The sequence below is a fragment of the Miscanthus floridulus genome, chromosome 15 (genome assembly GCF_019320115.1).
Source record: "Miscanthus floridulus cultivar M001 chromosome 15, ASM1932011v1, whole genome shotgun sequence".
Classification (NCBI taxonomy): domain Eukaryota; kingdom Viridiplantae; phylum Streptophyta; class Magnoliopsida; order Poales; family Poaceae; genus Miscanthus; species Miscanthus floridulus.
In genome coordinates, this window is record NC_089594.1 from 6,006,358 (window position 1) to 6,021,761 (window position 15,404).

The 15,404-nt window shown below is 47.1% G+C and overlaps 1 pseudogene; it reads right to left on the minus strand.

Moving 5' to 3' along the window:
- Positions 1-242: 242 nt before the first annotated feature.
- LOC136506901 (protein BZR1 homolog 1-like) lies at positions 243-3,199 on the minus strand (annotated as a pseudogene).
- Between the last annotated feature and the right edge of the window lie 12,205 nt (positions 3,200-15,404).

Below are 15,404 nucleotides of genomic sequence, written 5' to 3' on the forward strand. Positions count from 1 at the left end.
AAAGTGGGAGTTGTCGTTGGTGAGGGAGGCGAGGGTGGCGGCTGCGTCGGCCCGCACGGCGAGGCCGCCGGTGTGGAGGCACGTGATGTTGTCCTAGATCATGCCGAGCACGGGCTCGTTCTGCGCGATGTTGGGGAGCCCCCGCAGGTCGCCGTCGTCGTCATCCTACGGGGACAAGATGCGGATGAGCCAGGCGATGTCCTCGAGCGCGGAGTCGAGCAGGGCGAGGGTGCACGGGAGCCCTAACACCGGGTTGAGCGTGAAGAAGCAGCGGAGGCGGGAGTGGCCCTGGAAGCAGCGCGCGGCCATGCCCACGGCCTTGTGGAGTGCGCCCGCTCCGTGTCGGCCATGACGCGCACGGCGGGGCGCTCGTACAGCTCGGCCCGCGCCGCCTGCCGCAGGAGCTCGACGAGCTTCTTAGCGCGGGACCGTAGCTCTGTGTAGTCCGTCCGGAGGCACTGATACCCCACCTGCTGCGCCACCTGGTCCGTGAGCTGGATGGGCTTCGCCAGCATCACCTTCGCCCCCTCCCCCATCCTCGTCGCATAGCGTCAGGCGAAGGAAGCGGCCGTGCCCAATCATCCAATCGTCCGGGTTGACGAGGTTGTACGTGGGCGACGCGGGCGCCGTGGTCGCTGCGCCCACCTGGAAGCTGATCCAGCGGCCGGAGTTGACGGTGGAGCAGATGTCGGACTCGTCGCACTCAGGGATGGTGTCCGGGTGCTCGTGCGCGGCACGCGCGGGTAGGGCTGGCGAGGGCAGAGACCACGAAGAAGGGGTGGCGAAACGGGTCGGCGACGTCGGCGACGGTGGTGTCCTAGTCGGTCTTGCGGACCTTGGTGGGCAGCCACGACATCGCCGTGGGCGAGGAGAGCGACGGCGTGATGGGCGCGCTACTAGAGACGCGGAGCGACGGGAGGTTCGACAGGCCCCGGAGGAATGGGAGCAGGGAAGAGGCCGCGGCGGTGGCGGCGCTAGGTCTCGGGTTGTGGGGGTGGTAGCTGTCGCTGCTGTGGTCGAGGCGTGTCAGACACGGGAAGCTAGACAACGCCGGGCTGGCGTGGTAGGACGGCACCGGGCTTGGGAAGCTCGAGGACGACACGCTCAGCAGCTACGAGGATGAGCATGGGCTCATCATCCTTGGCAACGGCTTGCATCCCTGCCACCAAGGCGACATGAAATGCACGGTGAGCTTAGTTCAGCTCATCCAAAGCTCTGTCGACTACTGGATCTGCGCGCGGGCGTGGGCGTAGACAAAGCATCCGGCAAGATCTAGGAGAGAGATCAGGGACTAGGAATGAAGTAAAAAAGCATTGCCGAAATAAAGCTCCCTCCCTCACCTTTCGGTAGGTGGTGCCGTTGTCCTCGACGACCCAGCCCGCCTCGCGGCAGAGCGCCTTGAGCACCTCGTTGTTGTCGCAGTGCTTGGGCAGCTTGTAGTTGCCGAGCACGCGGGCCTGAGAGGGGTATTTTGGACCTTTATGCTGATTGGGCCCACATGTAACGGTGAAAAATGAATGGAACACCGACAGAATGGCTTGGAGAGCAAAGAAGTTCAGAACGATGGCACTTGTGTGCGTTCAATTTTTTTAATGGCTTGTGTGTAATTACAAACTTTTTTAATAGCATACATGTAAAAGCCTCATCAATATACCCCCGCACCCCCCCCCACACACCCCCACCCCTCGCACGCAGCCCTGGAGGTCCCCAATCTCGCGTCGCGATTATACTTGGCCATGCAGCCCGAGGCACGACGGCACGGCACGAAGCCCGTTTTTTAGCCCAACACGAGCACGGCACGGCCCGATGACATGTGGGCTGTAACACCCTGGTGTTATTCTTGCCTAATTGCACTTGCATTTCATATTCATGAGCATCATTCATCAATTCATGAGCATATGTCACTTGAAACATGGGAAACATGACTTTGAAACAAATGTATCATTTCAAGTGTTTTCATCATTTCAGTACCTTTAGTGCTTGATTATTGTATGACCAATGTGTGATATAGCTAAATCTATTGTTAAACATCTTAGCTATGCTTAGAAAGTCATTAGGAACAATGTTCAAGTTGATCATTTTGCCCAATTAAGATTTCAAATCATGGTTTGACTTGTTTTGACCCTAGGACTTTTTGGTTTGACTGTTTAAAAAGTACCACTTGGAATGTTTGCATGTCAGAGCAACCTAAAACAAAGTTGTAGCAAATTACATAAGGAACAAAAGTTATTTTGTGACCAAGTCATGAAAATGTGCACAACATGCTCAAAATGGTCCCACAAGTCAGAATTTGGGTTGATTTCAACACTTAGAAATTTCTAAGTGTAAGTTTCAGTTTTCAGTTTCTTGAACCCGACTTTGACATGATTTTACTCTCTATCCTTGGCGAATTAGGTCTTGATCATTTAAGATGAATTACAGATGGTACTTAGAGCTACAACTCTTGTGTAGATGGTATGAGCTAATACTTCACGGTTTAGTAGAAAGAACGTTGTCAAATGGCGTCGTCAGGCTCTGATCGCGGGTCTGATGATCGTCTTCGTCAGGCCGAGTGGCCGACCGCCGTCAGGCCCAGTGCGCCAAGTGGAGTCCGTACGCCGTCGCAGCCCCCGCAGGTCAGACCATCGCTGCCACGACATCGCCACGCGCCCCGCAGCTGGCCTATTTGGTTCGCCCGCGCTCCTTCGCATCGTCAGTCCCCTCTGAGCCGAGCTCGCGCTTCCGCCATTGCCGCAGGGAGAGTCGCCGCTGCTCAGCTCGCTCGCCTCCGTGTCGTTGCCGCCTCCAGTTAGCGCTCAGCTCCGTCTTCACCTCCCCTAGCTACTCCATCTCACCGTCGAGCCGGATAACCCAAGGTAGTGGCCTAATTGAGTTCCCGCCGCCACCGCAACTCGCCGGAGTTGGAGCTCACCGTGGCTAGCACGGCACAGCTTCTCTCTGCCTTCCCTACCTCTTGTTTTGTCTTCTCCGTCGCGCGCTATTGCTCGAGTGATGGTGTCACCGTCCTCGCCGGCTCCGTCTGGCCGGAACGCGGCCGCGCACCGCCGTGCGCCATGGCCGAGCCGCCGCGCTCCGTGGCTGGAGTGCTTAGGGGTCAGTAGGGAGCAAGGTTAGGGTACCAATCGACGCGGTTCTTCACGTAGGTCACGTTGGTGCCGTCGGTTTCGCCGGGGAGATCACCGTCGGCGAGCTCGATCATCGCCGCGCCGACGTGTGCCGTCTCCCCTGTTTTGTGTCATTGACACGGGGGTCCCGCGTGTCAGCCGCCGAGCCGAAGAGAGCCAGGCTTGGGCTGCGTCGTGTCGTGGGCCGTCGGGTCCCTTCGGGCCGGCCCAGCAACACTTAAGCGAATTGTTTTCCATTTATTATTTGTTATTTGAAATCAAGAATGGTTTGAAAAATGTTTGGATGATCAAACTTGTTCCAAATTTGTTGAAACAAAATTTGCTAGGTTCCTTATCACCAGATCTACTTGGGAAAAATTATGCATGTCATTTTTGAGATACTTTTCTGTAGAACTTTATTTAATCATGAATATTGCTGATAACTTGAAAAATATGTAGAAAAATATATAGGCTTCAGAAAAATATGATTTCAAGTTTGTTAATCTTCTTGTGTCATGTACTCCTTAGGAAAAATATATTTCATGCATGTGCTGTGGAAAAATTTTGAGGTGTAGTTCAAGCTTCTTTTATAACTGATTTTTGTTATTTTTGCTAGAGAGCAAACTTTGTATAAAACATGCATGTGGTAATTTTTGTACAGTCACTATATGCTATTAAGAACTTAGGAAAAATACTAATTCTGTTGTTTGACACTTTTCATAGTACAAAGTAATTTCATGCTCATTTTTATGCTATAGCTTGTCATTTTTGTGTAGGATGGTTTACTTATCCAAATGCCATGAAATTTTTATGGTAGTCTGTTTAGGGTAGTAGTATGCTACTGCAATTTTCTCAGATTTTTAGGAGCATCAGAAACATAGGTTGCTATTCAAACCTATTATTAACTAGGGTTTAAGCCAGTGTCGCTTTAAGTGTGATTAAGAAAGTCGTAAAGCTTTGGTGTATCTTTGAAGCATTTCATAAGATAGGTTAACTTAACATATTAGTAGTAGAAGAGAATGCAGTAGATGACATGTGCTTGTAGTATAGTTCTTCGATGATGTTGACTACCTTGCATTTCAACATATCCATTGCATTCATCTCCTTCGATGCACCGTTTGCATAATCACTTACACGCATTGCATCATACAGGATCGCAAACCGAGAACCCAGTCGTCATACCCGAGGAGCCCGAGGAGCAGCTCGAGGTGCAGCAGCAGGAAGTGCCAGAAGCCGACGAGGAGGACGTTGAGGAACTTCCGGAGTGCCCCGATCACCGTCCGAGCTCCTTCGAGAGAGGCAAGCCCCGGAGCATTTTTCTCCCGGTTTGCAATTAATTAATTAAATGCTTTACTTTAATTGATGCATTACGTTCAGGAGTTGTTTGCAACCGTTGCTGCATTATACCTTGTTTACCTTTGTTATACTATATCCTTGTTACCCTGGTATCCGCAGTCGAGTCAATGCTTAGCTGGCTTAGACCGGTAGAAGTCGGGTGATTTCCTGTCACCTGCGAGCTATAGGTGGTTACCTGGATCTGCTTGGATGACTATGAAGTCATAATATAACTAAGTGTTAAATGAAGTTGAGACCGGACGGAGACTTGCAGAGTTTTGAACTGTAGTGTTTCCGTCTGTGTCGATTAAGGACCGACCGTTGTTGGGCCTCAAGTCATGTTGAACGCATGCCTTACATTTAGCTGGCCGGATAAAGTACCTTCCGACCGCGAAGCTGGGAGATTTTTCGGGCCGAGTAGATTGCCCGCAACGCACTGTACCGGAGCAGGTGTGGTAGGACACGGGGGCGGGATGATAAGACCAAAGTGCAGTCGGTCGGCCCCCGGGTACATGTGGTTCCTGGCAAACTCGAGATTCCTGGAAAGTTGACTCGGTGATCAATATCTCACTTTAGCGGGTGAGTGAGGTTTGTGTAAGGAATAAATCACCAGCTGGTTAGGAATCGATTCGAATCGCCATCGCTCCTGGATAGTGAGCACTTGACTTGAGTTACTTCATCGTAGTAAATGCTATGGAACACTTGGACAGTTATAGTGAATATGACAGTATGGAAGTTGTTTAATGATCATTGGTTATCATTCTCTGCTTAATCACATGTTTACTCTAGCATAGGTGCAAACCTAGTTGACAGGTTAATAATAATTAACTTGGCAATAATGCTTTTAGACAGGTTCTTGAATTGCTAAAAATGCTTCTTTTTGCAAATGAGTCAGCTACCCTACTATAAAGCCCTTCATAATCCTTGGTGTCATTATTTTCGGTTATGTCGGGTAAGTCTGGCTGAGTACATTCTCGTACTCAGGGTTTTATTCCCACTTGTTGCAGATGGGCAGATGTACTATGGCTACTGTATCAACTGCCTGTATCCTGCGATGGGTGATGCTTAGGACCATGGGCATGGTCATTCCTTACGTCTCATCTGATGCTTTTGTTGGAGATGATCATTCGCTGGCACTATATTTGAACTCCGTGTGAGTGTGTGTGGTTTTAAGCAAATGACTTCCGCTACTTTTTATTCGAACTTGTTTTGTAATAACTATGTTTAAACTCTGATGTATCTGTTATGCAAACTTTTATGTAATATGTGATTGGTGACCGCTAAACTTAGTACGATCATGGTTGGGACATGAGTTGTTTTGAAATCCTTCGTGATTTCACGGACTACCGGGTTATACGGGCTTAAGTTTGCTAAAGCGTCTGCGCTGGCGGATGATTTTCTTACTTAATTTCGTATAATTGGTCGGTTCTGTCATAGCTGGTATCAGAGCATGGTTTAGCGTGTTACTGTTCACAAGTGTATTTAAAACAAAAAGGCATTGGAAAACGTGATTTTAAAACTATAAAGTGTGCCAGTGATCATATCCGTTATGCCCAGTTAAGGACTTTAGGTGGCTTAATTAAGTACTGACTGGGGTTCTTGCATCATATTTCTCTTTCGTCGCTCATACGGCGTGCTATTGTATGAGTGCCACTTGTTTGAGTGGTAATGAATGGATCAATTGCCTCTACGCCTCGGTAAGTGTGAGTTGTGAGAGCATGATCGGATACACCGCCGATCTAGGGTGAATGCTTATATGATACTGGAGTAATTACATGTTCTACGCATGTTTTACCAAGGTATCTCATGTGAGGGTCTTCCGTCTGTGGAGGCGATGCCATCATTAGGATGATGATTCGGGTAGTTACTACCGTTGTACACGTATCTGGGGATTCGTGTAGAGCGTGTAGATAAAATTTTACTGCTTTTATGCATTCATTGGGAATTGGGCTGAAATGAATCTTCTGCAGGTACATAACAACGCTATCGTGTAGAACGTATTAGCTACGTAAATGAGAGATCGTTGTTATGCCACCGAATTCGTCGTTAGAAATTATTTATTTCCTAAGTTTGTGAGAACGTACGACCCGTACATACATCATGTACTTGTGCATCTCATTCATCTCATGCATACCTCCCCTTATAAATTGATTATCTCATTTTGATAAAAGTTGTATCACCTAAAATATGTTTCCCCGAGGTAATAAGAGAACTTTTGCTACAGATGGCCCGCACGAAGCAGACCGCCCATAAGTCCACCGGAGGAAGAGCACCTCGACGTCCGTTGGCCCTGAGGGAGCACCGCACCACGGACACCTTCTTGAGCGAGTTTGGCATGCCGACTTTGCTTTGGAGAGTGCTCCATGATGTGGGGTACCCAGAGGGTCAGGAGCCGGTGTACTCTTGGAATGAGAGCCAGTTAGCAGATGATGGACTTGCAGTGGTGGAGATCACGGTTCCTGCTCTCGGTAATGCTCCAGATTGGGATGGTTGGCATTTGGAGTTTGAGGGTCGCACTCCAGCTGAGGGTGCAGAGGGAGCAGCCTTCCGTGTCATCAGGGACATTATGAGCAGATTTCCCAGTGAGCTTGCAGCAGCTTTAGCTGGTACTTTTCCTAGGGATGATCCCCGCGATGCCATTTGGGTTCAGCCTGAAGGAAGCGCATTGGTCAGAGGTCCAGCTGAGGGACAGGCTAGCGACAACCAGGCAATGAGTGCTATGTTCGCCGCCATCAGAGCGTATGAGGGTCTTGAGAGTACCTACTGGACTTTGACTGGCTTGCGTAGTGAGGATAAGCTCAAAGGGAAGAAGCAGAAGAAGAGACAGGCTCGAGCTATAGCTAGCTTGCAGGAGCAGTTGGCTGATATGAATCTACAGCGAGATCAGGCGGTTGAAAGAGGTGATAGAGCTATGCAGCGAGTGCATACGTTGACTCAAGCCAACAACAATGCAGATCGCATGATTGGACAGTTGGTTCAGGAAAGGAATGAAGCCTGGAACGCAAGAAACCTTCTGTTGCAGAGAGTCGATGAGCTAGAGGAATACAACGGCTACTTGCACGAGGAGTTTCACGCGCTCTACAATGGGGTTGGCCCATATGCTCCACCGAACGCCGCTGGCATGGACATCGACGACGACAACCAGGATGAGCCTGTAGTTTCACCTGGAGGCGATGGTGACGTCTCCGATCCCGACGATGGCCCCGAGGAGTAGGCTAGTAGCTTTGCGCTAGTATCTAGGTCTTGTCGCGATGACCTTTCTTTTGTTGGCATGTAATCTATCGTATGTTGCTTCGAACGTATGAGAATTGGCATGTGTTTGGAACTTGATTTTCGAATGCGATATCTGAACGCATAAAAAGTCCAGTGTATGTATACTGGCAATGTGATTGTATGGACGCGATGTTTGCCGTTTAAGTAACTCGATTAAGTGCTGTTGTTTTAATTGGAATTGCGATTGTTGTGCCTCTGTTTTTATTGTATGAATTTATTCTCTCCAGTAAATTCAGTATGGCATAATTTTTCCCTCACTCGCAATTATTACAGCTTCACTCAATCATACTTGTTGCTGAAATATGCAGATGACCAACACTCGCCGAACCACGTATGAGGCCGCTGAGCCCGGTGCCAACGGTGCAGGGACCGGTGGTGGTGGTGGTGGTGGTGGAAACCACAGCAACAACAATGAACCTCCCCATGAACCGCATTTGCCACCTCCGCCCCCGTTTACCCCCGAAATGTTCCTCGCACAGCTACTCGGGAGTCAGCGCAACACAGAACAATCTCAGAAGAACATGGAGGATCTTCTCAGAACCATCGCCAACAACGTTCAACGTGGTAACAATCAAGGTGGTGGCATGGGAGTGAACCAATATAGCAGCTTCAAAGATTTCATGGACACCAGGCCACCAGTCTTCAAGGAAGCAACAGAGCCACTTGATGCTGAGGAATGGATCAACACGATGGAAGATAAATTCCGTGTGTTGAGAATGACTGAGGTGCTAAAAACGGAGTATGCTGCACTTCAATTGCAAGGACCGGCGGGAATGTGGTGGAAGCACCATCGCACCACCTTCCCTCCAAATGCTCAGATTTCTTGGAGAGAGTTTGCTGAGGCCTTCCGCGGAGTCTATATTCCACCCGGGCTGACAGAAATGAAGTTGGGAGAGTTTCTGGCATTGAACCAGGGTACCAAGACCGTGACGCAATACCTGCATGCTTTCAACAACTTATGTCGCTATGCTCCCAACATGGTTGACACAGATGCTAAGAGAATAGCCAGTTTTAAGAGGGGTCTCAATCCAAAAATGATGAAGCATGTTGGTACCAACAACCGCGTCAGATTCAACGATTTCATCAGTGACTGTCTGAAGCAGGAGAAGAATAACAACGCCAGCACCGCAGCCAAGACACGCAAGAGAGCCTTCGAAGGTGGGCCGTCTCAAGCTAGAGCACCTATGGGAGGTCGTCCTCCTTATCGCCCATCGGCACCTGGCGCTAGATTCAGGCCACCTCAGCCAAGAAGCCAAAATTTCCGTGGACCTCAAAAGCCGTACAAGATGGCAGTACAGCCCAACAAAGCAGCCGCAACTGCGGTACAAGGCAGTTCCAAGGGAGCTGTGGGATCTGCCGGGACAGTGAGAGGACCCTGCTATAACTGCGATCAACCCGGTCATTTCTCGAGGTTTTGTCCATACCCGCCCAAGAAGAAGCAGCAGACTTATAATGCTAGAGTGCACAGTACAACAGTGGATGAAATTCCAGAGGGAGAGCCCGTCACTGCTGGTAAGTTTACTGTCAATGAAAACCCTGCAGTTGTTCTATTTGATTCCGGATCATCGCATTCTTTTATGAGTCAAGCATTTGCACAGAAATATGAACAACTATGCACAGAATTGGGTTATGGTTACCGTATAAGTTCAGCAGGGGCTGATGTTTTGACCAACCGGATGGTTCGAGGGGCAACCCTTGAATTAGGTAGCAGAAAGTTCCGAGTGAACTTGATAGTTATGCCTGGGTTAGTCTTGGATGTCATTATAGGGATGAATTGGATGAAGGATTGGGGAGCAGTCATAGATACTGGAGGTCGAGTACTTACCCTTAAGGATCCCCTGGGTGAGGGTACTTTCCAAGTACCATTACCTCGAAGAACAGACCTTATAAGTGTTACATGCGCTACGGCAGTCATTCCTATTCATCAGATTCCGGTAGTGTGTGAATTCCCGGACGTATTCCCGGATGAGCTACCTGGTCTTCCGCCAGATAGAGAGATTGAGTTCGGAATTGAGTTAGTCCCCGGAACAGCTCCGATTTCAAGGAGGCCCTATCGGATGCCTCCCGACGAGTTAGCTGAGCTAAAGAAGCAATTAGAAGATTTGTCGAAAAAGGGGTTTATTCGGCCAAGCAAGTCTGAATGGGGATGTCCAGCTTTGTTTGTGAAGAAAAAGAAAGAGGGCACGTTGAGAATGTGCGTAGATTATAGGCCACTCAATGCTGTGACCGTCAAGAATAAATATCCCTTGCCACATATTGATGTTCTGTTTGACCAATTATCCAAGGCCAAGGTGTTCTCAAAAATAGATTTGAGATCCGGTTATCATCAGATCAAGATTAGGCCACAGGATATACCAAAAACTGCATTTTCCACCAGATACGGGTTGTATGAGTATCTTGTCATGTCTTTTGGCTTGACAAATGCTCCCGCATACTTTATGTATGTTTTGATGAATACAGTTTTCATGCCAGAATTGGATAAGTTTGTGGTAGTGTTCATCGATGACATTCTGGTGTACTCCGAGAATGAGAAAGATCACGAAGAGCATCTGAGAACTGTCTTGACCAGGACTTAGAGATCATCAATTGTATGCTAAGTTTAGCAAATGCGAATTCTGGTTGAAGGAAGTTCCTTTCCTTGGTCACATTCTGTCAGAGAATGGAGTTTCAGTCGATCCAAGTAAGGTGCAAGAAGTTATGAATTGGAAAGCACCGACCACAGTTCCTGAGATTAGAAGTTTCTTAGGACTAGCGGGTTATTACCGTCGCTTTATACCAGATTTCTCAAAGATCGCCAAACCGATGACGAGTCTCCTACAGAAGGATCACAAGTTTGTGTGGACAGAGGAGTGTGAAGCAGCTTTCCACACTTTGCGGAAACTGTTGACCACTGCTCCTGTTCTAGCACAACCGGATATAGAGAAACCATTTGATGTGTTTTGCGACGCATCAAAGACTGGATTGGGTTGTGTTCTTATGCAAGAAAGGAGAGTCATAGCTTATGCATCACGTCAATTGAGAAAGCACGAGGTCAACTATCCAACACATGATCTTGAACTTGCTGCAGTTGTGCACGCCCTAAAAATTTGGAGACATTACCTACTTGGTAATGTGTGCAATATTTTCACGGATCACAAGAGTCTTAAGTATATCTTTACCCAACCAGAGCTAAACATGAGACAACGTAGATGGTTGGAATTGATCAAAGATTACAACTTGAATGTGCAATATCATCCTGGCAAAGCCAATGTAGTGGCAGATGCTTTGAGCAGAAAGTCACATTACTTGACTGTGCAGCCCTTACTTGAAGATGGATTCGATCTAATGCATCCTGCTGTGTTAAATAGTATTCAGATTAGTTGCTCTTTGGAGAGTAAGATAATAGAAGGTTAGAAAACTGACAAGGGGATATTCCACATCAAAGAGAAAATAAAGAAAAGCCGTCTCAACACTTTAAAGTGGATGAACAGGGTGTGTTGTGGTTTGACAACCGTCTTGTGGTTCCCAAGGATCGAGAGCTTAGGAATAAACTCATGGATGAAGCTCACCTGTCTAAGCTATCTATCCATCCCGGAAGTAGTAAGATGTATCAAGAACTAAGATCTCGTTATTGGTGGACCAAAATGAAGAAAGAAATTATAGCATATGTTGTCAGATGTGACACATGTTGTCGAGTGAAAGCCATTCACATGAAACCTACCGGTATGTTGCAACCCTTATCAGTCCCTAGTTGGAAGTGGGACGATATCAGTATGGATTTTATCACGGGTTTGCCCACTACTCAAAAAGGACATGATTCGATTTGGGTAATTGTGGACCGTCTTACCAAGACCGCTCATTTCTTGCCTGTCAAAACAGATTATCGACCACCTCAATATGCCGAGAAGTATATCGCAGAAATTGTGAGGTTGCATGGTATACCCAAGACCATAATATCTGATAGAGGCTCATAGTTCACGGCTCATTTTTGGGAACATTTACACAAAGGCTTAGGAACTAGTTTAATTCGCAGTACCGCTTATCATCCTCAGACAGATGGTCAGACTGAACGAGTAAATGCTATTTTGGAGGATATGTTGAGAGCCTGTGTATTGTCTTCCAAGGGATCATGGGAGTCATGGTTACCGTTAGCTGAGTTTTCTTATAATAATAGCTATCAAGAAAGCATCAAGATGGCCCCATTCGAAGCTTTATATGGCAGAAAATGTAGAACACCATTGAATTGGATCGAGCCTGGTGATAGAAGGTATTATGGCATTGACTTTGTAGAAGAAGCCGAGAAGAAAGTTCATATTATTCAGCAGAATATGAAAGCTGCCCAATCATGTCAGAAAAGCTATGCAGACAAAAGAAGGAGACCCCTTGTGTTTGAAGTTGGTGATTATGTTTATCTGAAAGTCACACCAATGAAGAAGAAAAGGTTTGGAATCCGAAGAAAGCTTGCCGCAAGATTCGTAGGACCATACAAGATCTTGGAACGAAGAGGCCTGGTAGCCTACAAGTTAGAGTTACCTGAGACAATGAGTACCGTTTTCCTAGTTTTCCATGTATCACACCTCAAGAAATGTTTGCGTGTTCCGGAGGAAAGAATAGAACCTCGAGGTATCCAACTCAAATCAGATTTGGTGTATCGTGAACAACCAGTCCGAGTGTTAGACACTAAGGAACGTGCTACTCGGAATAGTGTGGTAAAAAACATACAAGATACAGTGGGATCATCATGATGAGGGAGATGCAACTTGGGAAACAGGAGAGTATCTACAAAAAGCTTATGAAGAATTTTATAACAAATGGTTCGTAACCCAAATCTCGGGACGAGATTTTTATAAGGAGGGAGGGCTGTAACACCCTGGTGTTATTCTTGCCTAATTGCACTTGCATTTCATATTCATGAGCATCATTCATCAATTCATGAGCATATGTCACTTGAAACATGGGAAACATGACTTTGAAACAAATGTATCATTTCAAGTGTTTTCATCATTTCAGTACCTTTAGTGCTTGATTATTGTATGACCAATGTGTGATATAGCTAAATCTATTGTTAAACATCTTAGCTATGCTTAGAAAGTCATTAGGAACAATGTTCAAGTTGATCATTTTGCCCAATTAAGATTTCAAATCATGGTTTGACTTGTTTTGACCCTAGGACTTTTTGGTTTGACTGTTTAAAAAGTACCACTTGGAATGTTTGCATGTCAGAGCAACCTAAAACAAAGTTGTAGCAAATTACATAAGGAACAAAAGTTATTTTGTGACCAAGTCATGAAAATGTGCACAACATGCTCAAAATGGTCCCACAAGTCAGAATTTGGGTTGATTTCAACACTTAGAAATTTCTAAGTGTAAGTTTCAGTTTTCAGTTTCTTGAACCTGACTTTGACATGATTTTACTCTCTGTCCTTGGCGAATTAGGTCTTGATCATTTAAGATGAATTACAGATGGTACTTAGAGCTACAACTCTTGTGTAGATGGTATGAGCTAATACTTCATGGTTTAGTAGAAAGAACGTTGTCAAATGGCGTCGTCAGGCTCTGATCGCGGGTCTGATGATCGTCTTCGTCAGGCCGAGTGGCCGACCGCCGTCAGGCCCAGTGCGCCAAGTGGAGTCCGTACGCCGTCGCAGCCCCCGCAGGTCAGACCGTCGCTGCCACGACATCGCCACGCGCCCCGCAGCTGGCCTATTTGGTTCGCCCGCGCTCCTTCGCATCGTCAGTCCCCTCCGAGCCGAGCTCGCGCTTCCGCCATTGCCGCAGGGAGAGTCGCCGCTGCTCAGCTCGCTCGCCTCCGTGTCGTTGCCGCCTCCAGTTAGCGCTCAGCTCCGTCTTCACCTCCCCTAGCTACTCCATCTCACCGTCGAGCCGGATAACCCAAGGTAGTGGCCTAATTGAGTTCCCGCCGCCACCGCAACTCGCCGGAGTTAGAGCTCACCGTGGCTAGCACGGCACAGCTTCTCTCTGCCTTCCCTACCTCTTGTTTTGTCTTCTCCGTCGCGCGCTATTGCTCGAGTGATGGTGTCACCGTCCTCGCCGGCTCCGTCTGGCCGGAACGCGGCCGCGCACCGCCGTGCGCCATGGCCGAGCCGCCGCGCTCCGTGGCTAGAGTGCTTAGGGGTCAGTAGGGAGCAAGGTTAGGGTACCAATCGACGCGGTTCTTCACGTAGGTCACGTTGGTGCCGTCGGTTTCGCCGGGGAGATCACCGTCGGCGAGCTCGATCATCGCCGCGCCGACGTGTGCCGTCTCCCCTGTTTTGTGTCATTGACACGGGGGTCCCGCGTGTCAGCCGCCGAGCCGAAGAGAGCCAGGCTTGGGCTGCGTCGTGTCGTGGGCCGTCGGGTCCCTTCGGGCCGGCCCAGCAACACTTAAGCGAATTGTTTTCCATTTATTATTTGTTATTTGAAATCAAGAATGGTTTGAAAAATGTTTGGATGATCAAACTTGTTCCAAATTTGTTGAAACAAAATTTGCTAGGTTCCTTATCACCAGATCTACTTGGGAAAAATTATGCATGTCATTTTTGAGATACTTTTCTGTAGAACTTTATTTAATCATGAATATTGCTGATAACTTGAAAAATATGTAGAAAAATATATAGGCTTCAGAAAAATATGATTTCAAGTTTGTTAATCTTCTTGTGTCATGTACTCCTTAGGAAAAATATATTTCATGCATGTGCTGTGGAAAAATTTTGAGGTGTAGTTCAAGCTTCTTTTATAACTGATTTTTGTTATTTTTGCTAGAGAGCAAACTTTGTATAAAACATGCATGTGGTAATTTTTGTACAGTCACTATATGCTATTAAGAACTTAGGAAAAATACTAATTCTGTTGTTTGACACTTTTCATAGTACAAAGTAATTTCATGCTCATTTTTATGCTATAGCTTGTCATTTTTGTGTAGGATGGTTTACTTATCCAAATGCCATGAAATTTTTATGGTAGTCTGTTTAGGGTAGTAGTATGCTACTGCAATTTTCTCAGATTTTTAGGAGCATCAGAAACATAGGTTGCTATTCAAACCTATTATTAACTAGGGTTTAAGCCAGTGTCGCTTTAAGTGTGATTAAGAAAGTCGTAAAGCTTTGGTGTATCTTTGAAGCATTTCATAAGATAGGTTAACTTAACATATTAGTAGTAGAAGAGAATGCAGTAGATGACATGTGCTTGTAGTATAGTTCTTCGATGATGTTGACTACCTTGCATTTCAACATATCCATTGCATTCATCTCCTTCGATGCACCGTTTGCATAATCACTTACACGCATTGCATCATACAGGATCGCAAACCGAGAACCCAGTCGTCATACCCGAGGAGCCCGAGGAGCAGCTCGAGGTGCAGCAGCAGGAAGTGCCAGAAGCCGACGAGGAGGACGTTGAGGAACTTCCGGAGTGCCCCGATCACCGTCCGAGCTCCTTCGAGAGAGGCAAGCCCCGGAGCATTTTTCTCCCGGTTTGCAATTAATTAATTAAATGCTTTACTTTAATTGATGCATTACGTTCAGGAGTTGTTTGCAACCGTTGCTGCATTATACCTTGTTTACCTTTGTTATACTATATCCTTGTTACCCTGGTATCCGCAGTCGAGTCAATGCTTAGCTGGCTTAGACCGGTAGAAGTCGGGTGATTTCCTGTCACCTGCGAGCTATAGGTGGTTACCTGGATCTGCTTGGATGACTATGAAGTCATAATATA